This window comes from Rhipicephalus microplus, chromosome X, assembly GCF_043290135.1.
Source record: "Rhipicephalus microplus isolate Deutch F79 chromosome X, USDA_Rmic, whole genome shotgun sequence".
Lineage (NCBI taxonomy): Eukaryota > Metazoa > Arthropoda > Arachnida > Ixodida > Ixodidae > Rhipicephalus > Rhipicephalus microplus.
Genome location: NC_134710.1, coordinates 299,657,931 through 299,671,741, shown reverse-complemented (window position 1 = coordinate 299,671,741; position 13,811 = coordinate 299,657,931). Strand labels below are relative to the sequence as shown.

General features: G+C 44.4%; 1 protein-coding gene across 1 annotated transcript in view; it reads right to left on the bottom strand.

Annotated features, from left to right (window-relative positions):
- Nucleotides 1–1,331, bottom strand: part of LOC119161394 (cholesterol 7-desaturase nvd 2) — a 59,262-nt gene extending 57,931 nt beyond the window's left edge. The window contains exon 1 of the mRNA XM_075881510.1: nucleotides 1,258–1,331. The gene's annotated coding sequence lies outside the window, so the exon portion shown is untranslated. The remainder of the gene's footprint in view (nucleotides 1–1,257) is intronic.
- Nucleotides 1,332–13,811: the final 12,480 nt, after the last annotated feature.

Here is a 13,811-nt window from a genome sequence, read left to right as displayed (position 1 = left end):
CCACATTCGCCGCCATGGCTACTAGTGGCGCTGACTGACACTCCCACGTTTAAATTGACATGGATACCCAATAAAGTGGTTGGGGGGATGGCTGCCGTGGTAGCTCAGTGGTAGAGCATCGAACGCGTTATTCGAAGGTCGCAGGTTCGGATCCTGCCCACGGCAAGTTATCTTTTCACCCACTTCTCTTTCTTCTCATTTACATACAATTGGCCTAATAACTTCGCCTATACCTTTCTTGGCATTATTGTCTGTTAGATCTCAATAATATTGTGTAAAACACGAAAAACGAGCCCTTAAGTATACACTTGTTTCCGTATACATATATATATATATATATATATATATATATATATATATATATATATATATATATATATATATATATATATATATATATATATATATATAACGAGCTCTAACAGACAATAATGCCAAGAAATGTATAGGGAAAGTTATTAGAACCAATGTAGTGTAAATAAAAAGAAAGAAAAGTGGGTGAAAAAATAACTTGCCATGAGCAGGAATCGAATCTACGACCTTCAAATAACCGTTCAATGCTCTAACCACTGAGCTATCACGGCGGCTATCCCCCCAGTCACTTTCCTGGGTTTATATGTGAATTTAAACGTGGGAGTGTCAGTCAGCGCCATTCGTAGTCATGGCGGTGAGTGTGAACCACTCTTTTATGCGCATGTTTGGCGTCACGTAGCACGTGAACTTATTACGAGCGGACAGCTGACCAATAGTCCCTCGTATACAACCTAACGGCACCAAGTTTGCCAGTACGAGACCCTCGTTAATGGACAAGGGAAAGAAATGTATACCTAAGGACTCGTTTTTCCGTGTTTTGACACAATACTGAGATCTAACAGACAATAATGTCGAAGAATATATCGGGGAAGTTATTATCCCGGCAAATTATTTTTTCACCCACTTTTCTCTCTCTCTCTCTCTCTCTCTCTATATATATATATATATATATATATATATATATATATATATATATATATATATATATATATATATATATAAAATAAGGGAGAGAAGTGTATACCTAAGGGCTCGTATTTCCGTGTTTTTAACACAATATTAATGAGATATAACAGACAGTAATGCTGTCTGTTATATCTCATATATATATGTATATATATATATATATATATATATATATATATATATATATATGCTAAATTGAGTTGCAAACACAGCCTGACGCTATCGCGAAAATAAAGTAATCTTGTAAAATGTACTCACTGGTAAATGGTTCTTACTGCGACTACATATGACTGTGGTAACCAAACGTGTACATCATCGACATTCCTGGCGGCACGAGGTGCAGGGCACTCTGACATTCAATTAAATACTGAGTGACATATAATTAAGAGAAAGCACACCATTCTACTCATACTTCAGGCTTGCATAAACCGCAGGTTCATATTAATTGCTTTTCCATCTGACGCTCATAACAAGAATACATGAACCGCAGCTGTCAAAACAGCGCTGACGAGAGGTCGCATGTGAATGTGTTGGAAGTTGCATAGAGAGAAAACAGCGCAAATTTAAGCGGATGATGGGAGTACGAAAATACATCAGCTGTTGGTATGCGTGTGTCTACCCCTTTCCCATTCTTCTCAAAGAGCGCTATTAAATGCGAGGCATTCTTTAGCTAACCAAAGGCACTTTGGCCGTTTCCGTTCTTTGTTTAGTTCTTTCTTCCCACACACACACACGCACACACACACACACACACACACACACACACACATATATATATATATATATATATATATATATATATATATATATATATATATATATATATATATATATATATATATATATATATATATATATATATATCATAAAAAGATCGTTTTTGGAGTGTCCTACATGCGTTATGCAGTGAGCACTGCTCAAAAAGAATATGAACTTATTATTATTAGTCTTATGTGCCCGACCCTTGACGTTTGCCTTTTCCGAAAAGGATGTGCTTCTAGGCGTGACCAGGCCCATCGAGCCCGACTTGGCCTCGAGTTTATCCGCTTTTTACCATGTTATTATTTATTTGTGTTTGCGTGTGAATTTTTGTTTTGTTTTTTATTTCTTTTTTTTCTTTTTTTCTTCCCTCCTGCCTTCTTTTCCTCTATGTCTCCCCTTTCCGAATGAGAAGGCAGGCGTTGTGCGCCTATAGGCGACAGTTGTCAGCCTGTCCCCTCCATATTTCTTCGGTGTCTTCATCTTTTCTGTGTATGCAAAAAAATAATAATTTAAAAACGCCTGTGGCAAAAGCATTCTATTTGAGACATACACAAGTGTGGAGCTGTAAGAATCAGTAAATCGATCTGCTTATGGTAGATGACTGCTCTGAACGAGTTTCACGTCTTTGGCGAAGACTGAAAAGACATGTTCTTCGCTACGTACTGATTAGCAAGTCACTTCTCACATGTGCATCAAGTAAATTATATGTCCAATCTGTGTGTGGAAGCTTCTTCGCGGTGCTACGCATTAAATCTCGAGGGGGTGTCTCTTACTGCTTATTGGCTACATAAACACGCGGTCGTAGGGAGGAATGAAGAGGCTTATGGCATTTGTAACCACAATGAGTGTGATTGCCCAAAAAAAGGTACACGATGGACCACACTCATCTACTCAGATTCCATCTCCTATTGAGACCATGACACCCATACAACTTTCGATAATAATCTTTGTTGTGTGGATGATTCCTTGAACCTTCACAAACAAGATGGCGAAATTTTTTCGCAACTGGGTTGAGCACTTATTATATGATTGAATATTTTTACAAATACGCAAGCGGACTTTGAGAATGGCAACACTGGCACACTCTGGTGCCTTGACGTAACGAGCAGCTAGCTGTGCGACGACCTGTATTCCGACAGATGGCATTGTTCTAAAGTACAATAGATGGAGATATTTTAGCTTTCTTCTGCTCGGCACTGAAATTCAATCATTTGCAGCGGCTCAAACTGCGGCAAAAGATGACGGCAACGCTTCTTGCTGCCAGTTGCATCACAGACGCCAGGGCAACATGGCGGTGGTCAGCAGTGGATAGGATTTACAGCCAGCCACCTAAAGGGCCTCTCTCGCCCTCAAATACTAATTTACAGCCTAGTTTTTATGTCTGTATAGGCGTAACAGACAATCTACTTGTATTTTTTGGCTGAAAACCACAAATTGCTGTGTGACCGCGAGCATCTAGTCCAGCGTGTTGCGAGCGGATCATAGAGAGAAAACAGCGCGTTCTGGCTTGCTTCGTTGTTCGAAAACACTAATTTAACAGCTTAGACCTGGCTCTGTGTTGGTGTACAAACGCTGATACTGTCAAACACGTCTGTATACAGTTCGATGTATGCATCTTATGGCTCGTGTGTTACACTTCCCTGACTTCTTTGTCTCGCATTCGTTAGGCAGCACTATTACTGGACGCTGAAGGACTTTAAAAATGATTTTGGAGCTTTAAAGGACAGTTTTATTCCTGCTGAATTAACAAAGCGACGTGAAAGACTTCAAAAGAGAATGCAAATAGCACCTTTTGTAAAAAAAAAAAAAAACAGAGGGTGAGCTTCTCTACGGGACTAACTCATTGATCTCTGCTGACCATTATGGACCAAACAGATATTCATAACTATAGACATTTTTGGTGTTTTCCTCCATTTTGTTGAAGTCTTCGTCGTATTTTTTTACTTTATTATCCTCTTGCTTTTTTCTTTATTCCTATGTTTTTTTCTACTATCTCATCCCTGCTTCCCAAAGAGTAATCCAGGCTTTGTGCACATATATGTGGCAGTTCTCAGCCTCCTTTTTATATCTCCTTCCTTTAATGGCCTTGGAGTATGCAAGAGAAATAATATAATTATTACGTGATCGAAATGAGAAGTGTGATGATGCACGTTGAACAAAAATAACTTCTCTTTCATCTGAAAACATGTGCTATGCAACAGTGTCACTCATTAGATGACGGGTGACGTATAACAAAGGAATTTTTGTGATAGTGTCACCAGAATTTCCTAGAAGAAAAAAGGAAAGCCTGGCATTCAATTACAATCATGTCTGCTATACGTTGGGTAAAAACTGGGTCACCCACGTGTTCATGCTGATCTTCCACTGCAAAAATATACTCTGATTTCTACATCGCCTGTGAGAAATGCGGTACGAGAAAATAGTTTGTGAAATATGAAAGAAACGTACCAAATCCTGTCTTGCAATTAAATGTGGTCTTGGGTGCAATGCAGGATGGCCCGAGCTTCTCAGGCAGCCGAGTTTGCTAGGAGCTCGCTTGCTGTGTCTGGGGCAGGAATACAGTGCGTAGCACGTGATAGCAGTGTTGTGTTGTTAAAAATGGCTAAACGAACGCGCGTGGCGTTGGAAACGCATGTGGGACATTTGAGGAGGTTATCAAAGAAACACCACGTGTGAGCACGTCAGCGCCGCCACTCACTCAACATTTTAGCAGTGCAGCGACGACAGCGTGATTGTCGGGCTGTGTTTTAAAGGCGATAGTCTTTCTTGGGGACCTTCGAAAAAATTTTGGTCTGTCTGTATGTTTGCACATTTGTCTGTCCACCCTAACGTTACCTCAAACAGCGCTAAACGGCCAACCCCATCCGCAGCGCCCTCCAATAGTTGTGCAATTGTCAAATAAAAAAAGCAAATATTGCACATATCTGAGGCGCCATAACAACAGGTTTATGTTTTGTATTTCTGTCTACTAGAAGAGGCACACACAAGTAACTCTAAGGACTGTAGCGTTTATCGCGCGGCGCTGACAGTGCAACGCGATGCTCAAGAAGGTGTTTTCAACGCTTTGCTACGACGACACGGTGGTGGCACCTGGCTGTCGCTTTGCATTCTACACCTTATCACCTCCGAGACTGGCGCGCATCTTTCTCCGTGGTCGCGCACGCCTCGACATTTACAGTGTAACATGTAGATTCGGGCCAATTTTCGCCAAATGAGCTTGCGCCTCCCACAGGCGCGTTCGTGGGCGTATGTCCTCTTTCACACAGGTTCTTTCGTTCCACCTAAAGCATGAAAATTTCCACCCTCGAAGGTAGCAAGGGTACACAGGCAGCACTCTCGTGCTGCTCGTTTCGCTTCTATTAAGTATTGCACATAAATATAAGGACAGCTGGTCACTAGAGGCACTAGGATCTTTTCTGCGACGCGGCTGTTATTAAATATGTTGTGAGCGCGGTGAAATTGAATGCGATACATCGCAGCCGTTTGGTGATATCGCTTTTACTTCTGCGTGCGTGTGTGCATAGTTTGCGCGATAAAGCTAATAGATTAATCATGCCGCTTGGTGTAAATACTGCTCCTCGGCAAGAGCAAAAGTGGTAGGCGTGTACGATATTCACCGTGGGCGTCTGTCAATCAAACTGATGGACGCGTGAACTCGGACACAAACTCATTGATTCTGAGAAGGAGTGAGTTCAACTCGTGGCTGTGATGGTGCCTGCGTGACTGTCAAGCGTTTGGTTCTGTGAACGCTAAACGGCAACTTCTTTGCATATAAAATAGTTTGGTGAGCTTACACTACTGGTGCAAGGCTGAAGATATAGAGGAGTTTGTGATAACCTAGCTTCTTGCAGCTTTTTAAGTTGGTTGTCAAATTATGTGCGTGGTCGGCTTTGAAGTGACGATCACATAAGTTCTGTCCTATTTTTTATTGCACTAATTGGCTTGGACTTAACGACCATCACACTGAGCTGTCTTGTTCTCATTGGTAAGGCTTTAATTAAAAGGTGATTATATCGGGCCCCATTACGAAGGCCATAATCAGCATCAAGCTATTGATTTGGGTGCACGTTAAAGAACCCCAGGTAGTCTAAATTTCCGGAGCCCTCCACTACGGCGTCTCTCATAATCATATGGTGGTTTTGGGACGTTAAACCCCACATATCAATCAAATCAAGCTATTGAACGTAATCCTGATGAGCAGGATAGTAATTATCGTCATATTAGTAAGGGCTGATTAGCATGGTTTTACTTAGCCTACTTAAGATTAACGTCACATTAATTAGCATAGTTTATTTTCTCACCAACTGGCATGCTTCAGTTAGCCAGGTTCTAGCTTTACATGGCTTCATTAGCGTGGTCTGCTTGAGATGTGGCTCAATTACCGCGGCCGTACCATGACTTGGCGTAATTAGCTTGGTAATAGCATTTTTTTAATAACTAGCCAATTATACCATCCAGCCATAACAATCACAGCATATATACAGGGAATAAATGATTATGAGAGGGGCAAAGCTTCGAAAGGTTTATCGGTATAAACTGTTAATCGTCTGTTTGTCTGTCTGTCTGTCCGTATACACCTGCTGCTTGAGTCTTTAGCTGGGCGGTCACGTCCTACGAGCTAGGAGGGACATACCCACGGCTTTAGGACCTTCGCCCCTAATAGCTAATTAAGTGGTGGCGGTGATGGTATCTATATTTCTCACAAAAAATGAAAAAAGGAGGACACCAATACAGAGACTGGTTGCGCTATTTCAGAGGAAGTCAGCGGTGATCCCTTGGAATACCGCAGCCTCCACCACGCACTGAATGAGCCGCACCGGCCGCACGTGCTCGGGTGCTAGCGAGCGATGACAAAAATGAGGGCGCGCACCAGCGGAGCAGCGCGTAAGAATGCACAGGCTGACCATGATGATTAACACGTGACCTGTAGTTTACCTGCGGTCGCGATGTTGTAAGAAGCTAGACCAGTACTGATCCCAGAGACCACCGTGTAGATAATTTTAAAACAGACTTAGTACAGGCATTAAAAGCTTCAAAATTATTTTAAACACTCCTTGCTTCTTAAAAATATTATCATGAAAGCTTTGTGACACTGCTATTGCATGGATGCACTTCTGCTCTCATCAGAACGACAAACAAATGAAAGAAGGTGCCTCTGGTTTGAAAACACCGCCCAACTTAGTCGACCGTCCTTGACGCGATGGCCATGGTTCCATCGTAACAAATGAAACGCAGCCCGCTGAGGGGTGGATTTGGCTTTTTCATACTGTTGGCTCGTTAATAAGGGGGTGTCGCCAGAGCTCCAAAAGATGCCGAGTTACGTGAAACTCGGCCGATCCTGCATAGCGCCCCTTGTCTCATGTTTGATGCCGTAAAGGTTGACATCCTTGTTACAACGAGTATGTCGAAAGCACGATACTATTTAGCACAAAACAGGCTGCAGTGAAAAACTTTGACTATAGCGATCAAGTGGTCAGAGTGCATAATTGTTGTTCTCACTGCCAAAAGTGTCATAGCATAAGCACGAAGGAGCACAGATAAAATACGTAATTGACCGCATGGTTGCGTGCAGAAGCTGCAGTTACAAAATAGGAAACAACTGTTCATTGCACTGCGGCGCAAGTCAAGAACACCTCCACTGCAAGGTTCCCACAGACTAAAATTCTTATTACCGAGGTATTTCCAAAGCGCTTTGCAGCCTCCCGTGCAAATATGGAATGAAATACCGAAAGTCGCAGATTCAACCCCGACCGTGGTGGTCGCAATTTAGTAGAGGCGAAATGGTAGAAAAGTGTGCGCTGTGTGAAGTCAGCGCGCGTGAAAGAACCCCAGCTGGTGAAAATTTCTGGAGCTCTCCACTACGGCGCCTCTCATAATCATATGAGGCTTTCGGGACGTAAAACCCCAGATATTATTCATATTACATCGCATTATTCATAGCATCTTTTGACAGTAATCAATGTGTGTGTGTTATGGTGAAAATACACAATTTCATGTTCAGGTATTTGATTAAAGTGACTTAACGCATCTAAGTATAAATCAATAATTATCACGAAATCATGCTAGTTATACGTTGGCGCACAGACTTGATAACACGGCTCTATTCCGTACGAATGCCTACAAACATTATGGCGTGAATCTGAACGCTAACCTTCCTTTGCCTTGGTCGGAAGCGATTTCACCATCGAGAAGATATTAGAACCATGAGGCTGCCAATCTCCATTCCGCAAAGCAATGACAGCGCTGCCACGTTTTATTAGGATAGCAGACTGATTGGTCTTTTGGGATTGCAAACACGCAACTGTTAGATCCACTGCAGCTGTGACTTTTTTCTCCTCCTTTATAACTTTCCTTCCCCGTCTCCCCTTCCCCAGTGCAGGATAATCTATTAAGATCAACCAAGGGTAACCTTCCTGTCTTTCTTTTTTTCTTTCTTATTTTCTCTCTCTTCCTTAGTACTCGCAGATCACAACCGCTCGTGCGACTGCATTCGTCTTTGCTTTTTAGTCAGATCTATAAAATTTTGCAAATGATAAAAGACATGCACCGTACCAGGATAATGATTTTTCACAGTTACTTACAGCGGTTAGTGATGCGCGATGCTTAATGAAGAAGCTGATCTCGACTGTGCAAGGGAACTTGGCTCAATAATTGAGTACAGAGCTCACAATTGGCTTCCACAATTGGCTTGGAGTACAGAGCTCACTAATTTTGAGCTGCGACCCTTCGCACAATCGGTCTGCGAGTCCAGGAGAAATTATTCTCTCTATGAAAATGTCAACTTTATTCCGATTTTTCTATCTTGTGGCGTTTTATTTGTGGATGCTTGGTGATCTGCATGTAAAACATCACATGTTTCAGTCGAAGTGAGCCGCTTTCTACGTAAGATTGACCTCTCACTATCTTACCCTCCCTATAATAAAGCTATCGCTCACTCACTCTAAAGGTGGATTTTTTAGCGTTAAAAATTTAGACGTGGCCAGTTGTTTCCCACTTCAACATTTTAAACTTAAAAAAAAAGTACGGACAATGAACCACTTCATGCGCATTTGTGCTGTTTTCGGTTTCTTGCTCCGCTAGTCGAAAGGGAGAGTATTTAGCACAGCACCCATCAATGTAATCATCATTGCTCTTGTGGCTTAGTTACCACAAACTAGCACTTGCCTATGCTGAGATACTTGCGCCCTTCCGTGAGGCGTGACGTGCTTACTGATCTGCGACATTGGAAGGCTTGTGCGGCACTATTATCATTCTTATGAAGACCCGAGTCGTAAGAGGTTTTCACCTGAAAGATTCGACGTGCTCGTCATTCAAATTGCCAATAGCGCCATGTGTTACACGCACAATTGAGAAGAGACATTATTTCCTCCTGCATATGCCTGTCCGGGCTGCTGCAGTGCTTGATAGTGTCTGCTATAAGATCTTACAAAACTTCAAGATAACCTCGTGTGTAGAAATTAAATACAAGGACACAGAAAATATGGGAGGGACAAGCACGAACTTTCAACTGAATTTTATTATTCGTTAACATTCAAATATATAATTACGAAAGAACGTAGTCATGAGGTCAAAACTAAACAGCTTATAAGAAGCAGCTTACAAGAAACTCACGCTCACTATCAAATAAGAGTATTGACGTGACACCAACACAAGCATTGCCTCTTGTAAAGTATAAAAGGCTTCAAACAGTCCGCTTGATACCAAAGCCTGCGAACTGGTGGAAGCCTCTTATAATTCTGCAAGAGGCAATGCTTGTGTTAGCGATACGTCGATTTCCTTTTTTGTTAGTGCGCATAAGTTTCTACATGGCTTCTTGAAAGATGTTTGGTATTGACCATGTGACCACGTGGCTATAGTGTTCTTTCGTAAGTACATATTTGAAGGTTGACGAATAATATAATTCAATTGAAAGTTTGCACTTGTTCTGCCCATTTTTCCTGTGTTCTTGTCTTTAATTTATTAAACCAGCTTATCTTGAAATATGAACGAGCTCGCCCAGCTGCAAGTTTTACTTAAAGAACTTGTTTGTTTGTTTGTTTGTTTGTCTGTTTGTCTGTTTGTCTGTTTGTCTGTTTGTTTGTTTGTTTGTTTGTTTGTTTCGAAAAGGGGTATATTGGCGTGTGTCGTGACGGCGGCTCTACGATGAAAACACAATCGGGACAGAGCAACGGTCAAGCAGAAGCCGGCGACGATCAGCACGAGGCGAGCGAGTGGAGCCCAGAAACCAGTACCCAAGCGGTGGCGATGTTGCTTGCCAACGATGCGTTTTCTTATTCACAATTTGCCCCTGCCAAAAAAGAGCCATCCTGGCGACCTAAGAGTCTGGAGGAAGAGGGCTATGAAATGGCTTAAGGCGGGCGACGTAGACGATGTCACGTCCACGCCGGCGCATGTCATCAGATGGGGAAAGTGGCACAATGGGAAAATCCAGCGGCGAGGTTTGCTCCAAAACGCGGTAAGGGCTGTTGCGCCTTTGGGTAGCGTGGTGCGGACTCGGGCCATCCGAGTCCCCGGAGAGGACGAGTAGAGAAGCCGGAGAAGGAGAAAAAAATGTTTATATACAGTATTTACATGGTAGCGTGGTACAACATGAAAAGAGAATCACACACGAGCGCCTCTGCGCTAGCGTTTTTATACATCGTCCGCCTTCCCAAGATCCCTTGCAAAGATAATTTATGCGCAGGATACTCCAATGAGATCGTCGTCTTCCTCTCCGGCCCCGAAGAGGGAAAGCCAAACACCGCCTCCCTCTGAACCTAGGAAAGGGGGCAAGGCATGCCCAGTTCGCTGTTTGGTGAGGGAGACCCCACGCGCCAGCGTGGCACCACAGTGAGATGACGTGGAATCCCATGCGCAAAGTCGCTCCCTGATGCAGCCAGGTTGACTCAAGCAAGGCAGAATACCCCGTACAGCTGCTGGGTCGACGCTGCTTCGGAGTGTTGCTCTCGGCGGCTGACAAAAGCTTGGCCAACGACTTTTGTGTCAAGAGGAGCCGGCGACGTGGTTTTTCCCGATTGTCCGCGTCCGTCGCCGTCCCGGTGCAGGGTTGACTCATCAACAGCTGCCAGGTGCCAGCAGGCCGCGAAGACCACGTGGAACTTGGGCGAGGCACAACAGCACCCCCGCCGCCAGATGATACATCGGGAGGTCGAGTTGTTCCATGCAGCTCGGCCGGGTCGATGTCGGCGACGTTCCGGCAAGGCTCTTGCTTTCTCGAAGGGCCTGGTCAAACTGGAATGCTCCAAGAGCTGGCCTCTGCGCCCCGCTTCGGTGAAAAGTGGGTGACAAGCTCCAAGAAACGACCTTTGTCAGCCACACACAATGCGACAAGCACCGCGTGCATGCCACTCTCATCGCCAGGCCTCAGATTTTACAAAGCAAACATCTTATCTTAATAACTTAAGCTCAAGGAAACAATGTGCATACCAATCGGGACAAGTGTCCAGTAACTCTTTCATACGTAATTCCATTTGGAATCGAGATAACATTATAATCAAGCTAAACAAGCAAACTGTAGAGCTCGGGACAACGAGGGAGTCAGTAAAAAATTTCTCTATGCCCTCACTGTAACACATTGAAAGAAAAAAAAAAGAGTACACATAAACTAGGTAAAGGTAAACAAAAAAATCAAACAAACCTTCCGCGTCTTTTGACGAGTCAAAACGCTCGACTTAGGGCGTCTGCATTTGTATGAAGGCCACCTCTCTTGTAGCGCACCTCGAAATTGTGCTGCTGCAGTGCTATGCTCCATCTGAGCAAACGACCATTCTTAGGTGACATTTGGTGTAACCAGGTTAGTGGAGAGTGATCAGTTTCTATAATAAACTTAGAGCCAGCAACATAGCAGCCTAGTTTTTGTACGGCCCAAACAATGCAAGCACATTCTTTTTCCGAAGTGCTATAAGCCTCTTCCCTGCTGCTCAATTTGCGACTCAAATACAAAACCGGCCGCTCCTCTCCACTCTGGTCCGTCTGACATAGCACTGCTCCTAAACCGCGTTCGCTTGCATCACACTGAATAGTGAAAGGTTTTGCAAAATCCGGTGCCCTCAAGACGGGTTTCTCACTCAATGCGTGCTTCAGCTTCTGAAAAGCGTCTTCCTTTTTAGAGTCCCATTGAATGTTCACAGGTTCGGTCTTGCGTAAACTATCTGTCAAAGGGCTGGCAATCTCGGAGTAATTCGGGACGTAATGCTGATAGTAACCTGTGAGGCCGAGGAATGCTCTCATCTCGGTCTTAGTGCTGGGACGACGATAACCGACCACCGCGGCTACCTTGAGTTCGGACGGTCGACGACGCCCATTTCCTACAATGTGCCCTAAATAGCTTACTTCAGCACAGCCCAAATGACATTTCTCTCTCTTTACCGTAAGACCTGCATTTTTGATCCGTTCCAAAACCATCCGAAGGTGTTCAACATGGTCTTCCCATTTGTCCGAAAATATCGCCACATCGTCTAGGTAAGGCAGCGCAAATTTCTCGAGCCCGTGGAGAACCTTATCCATCAGGCGGCTGAAACAATACGGCGCGTTCTTGAGCCCAAAGCTCATCATCAAAGGACGAAAAGTGCCCAGGGGTGAGATAAAAGCAGCGTATCGACTCGCGCGCTCTGTCAAAGGGACCTGCCAATACCCCCTAACAAGGTCTAACGTAGAAATGTATTTCGCCTTAGACACTGTCTCTACCCTCTCTTCAATGTTAGGAATAGGGTAAGTCTGGTCGATTGTTACAGAGTTCAGGCGGCGATAGTCCACGCATGGCCTTGGATCACGGCCCGGAATCTCAACCAAAATCAAAGGCGAGGTGAAATCACTGTCTGCTTCGATGATAACACCTAGGTCGATCATGCGGCGAATTTCGGCCTCTAGTATCTCTCTCTGTCTAGGTGACACCCGATACGGCTTACAGCTGATCGGCTTGTTAACCGTCAGCTCAATGTCGTGCTTAATCACATCCGTTTTGCCTGGCTTCTCGGAGAAAACGGTAGCGAATTCCTGTACTAAAAGCTCTAAATCTTCCTCTTGAGCCTTACTTAGGGTGTTCCCTGTGTCTACCCTATCTGACAATGTGCTGCTGACCGTGCCATCGGAAAGACAAAGGATTTCCGCGCCCTCGTCCTCAGGAACATTGAGTGCAAGGTTTACTACTGCTTTTCGTCGCATGTAGGGTTTCATTAGGTTACTGTGATACACTTTGGGGCATTTCCGGCCCCACTTTACCTCGTAGTTGGTGTCTGAAAGCACTGACATCACTGTCGCTGGTCCCTCCCATTGTACGTCCAGCTTGTTTTTTCTTGAAGGGCACAACAGCATCACCTCATCGCCCACTCTAAAGACTCGCTTTCGAGCTGACTTATCGTAACGGGCCTTGGAAAGCGCCTGTGCTGCGCGCATGTTGCTCTCCACCACTTCGCGTGTAGTCCCCAGTCGCCCCAATAAATCCAGTACATAGGAAACCACATTAGGGTCCTCCCCATATCCAGTCCATGACTCTCGTATCAAGTGCAGCGGACCTCTCAAGTTCCTGCCGTAGACAAGTTCAGCCGGACTAAAACCCGTACTCTCGTGTGGGGCCGACCTCAGAGAAAACATCGCAGCTGGTATACACCCCTCCCAGTCACTTTTATGCTCAAAGCACAAAGCTCGCAAAACGCGTTTCATGACCGAGTGCATGCGTTCCACAGGGTTCGACTGTGGATGGTGAATAGAGCTATGCGCGATTTTTATCCCGCAGCGTTCTAGGAATGTAGTCGTAAGGCAGCTTGTGAACACACTTCCGTTGTCACACTGTATCTCCGAGGGAAAACCCACCCGAGAAAAAATAGACAACAATGCGTCCACCACGCATACTGAACTCAACTCTTTCAGTGCGATTGCCTCCGGGAACTTGGTGGCAACGCACAGCGCGGTCAGGACGTACCGATATCCTGATTTAGATGGAGGCAGAGGCCCCACGATGTCAATCACGAGCCGACGGAAGGGTTCTGTGATTATTGGCACTAGTTTCATTGGTGCCTTCCATTTGTCTGTTGATTTTCCTATCCGCTGAC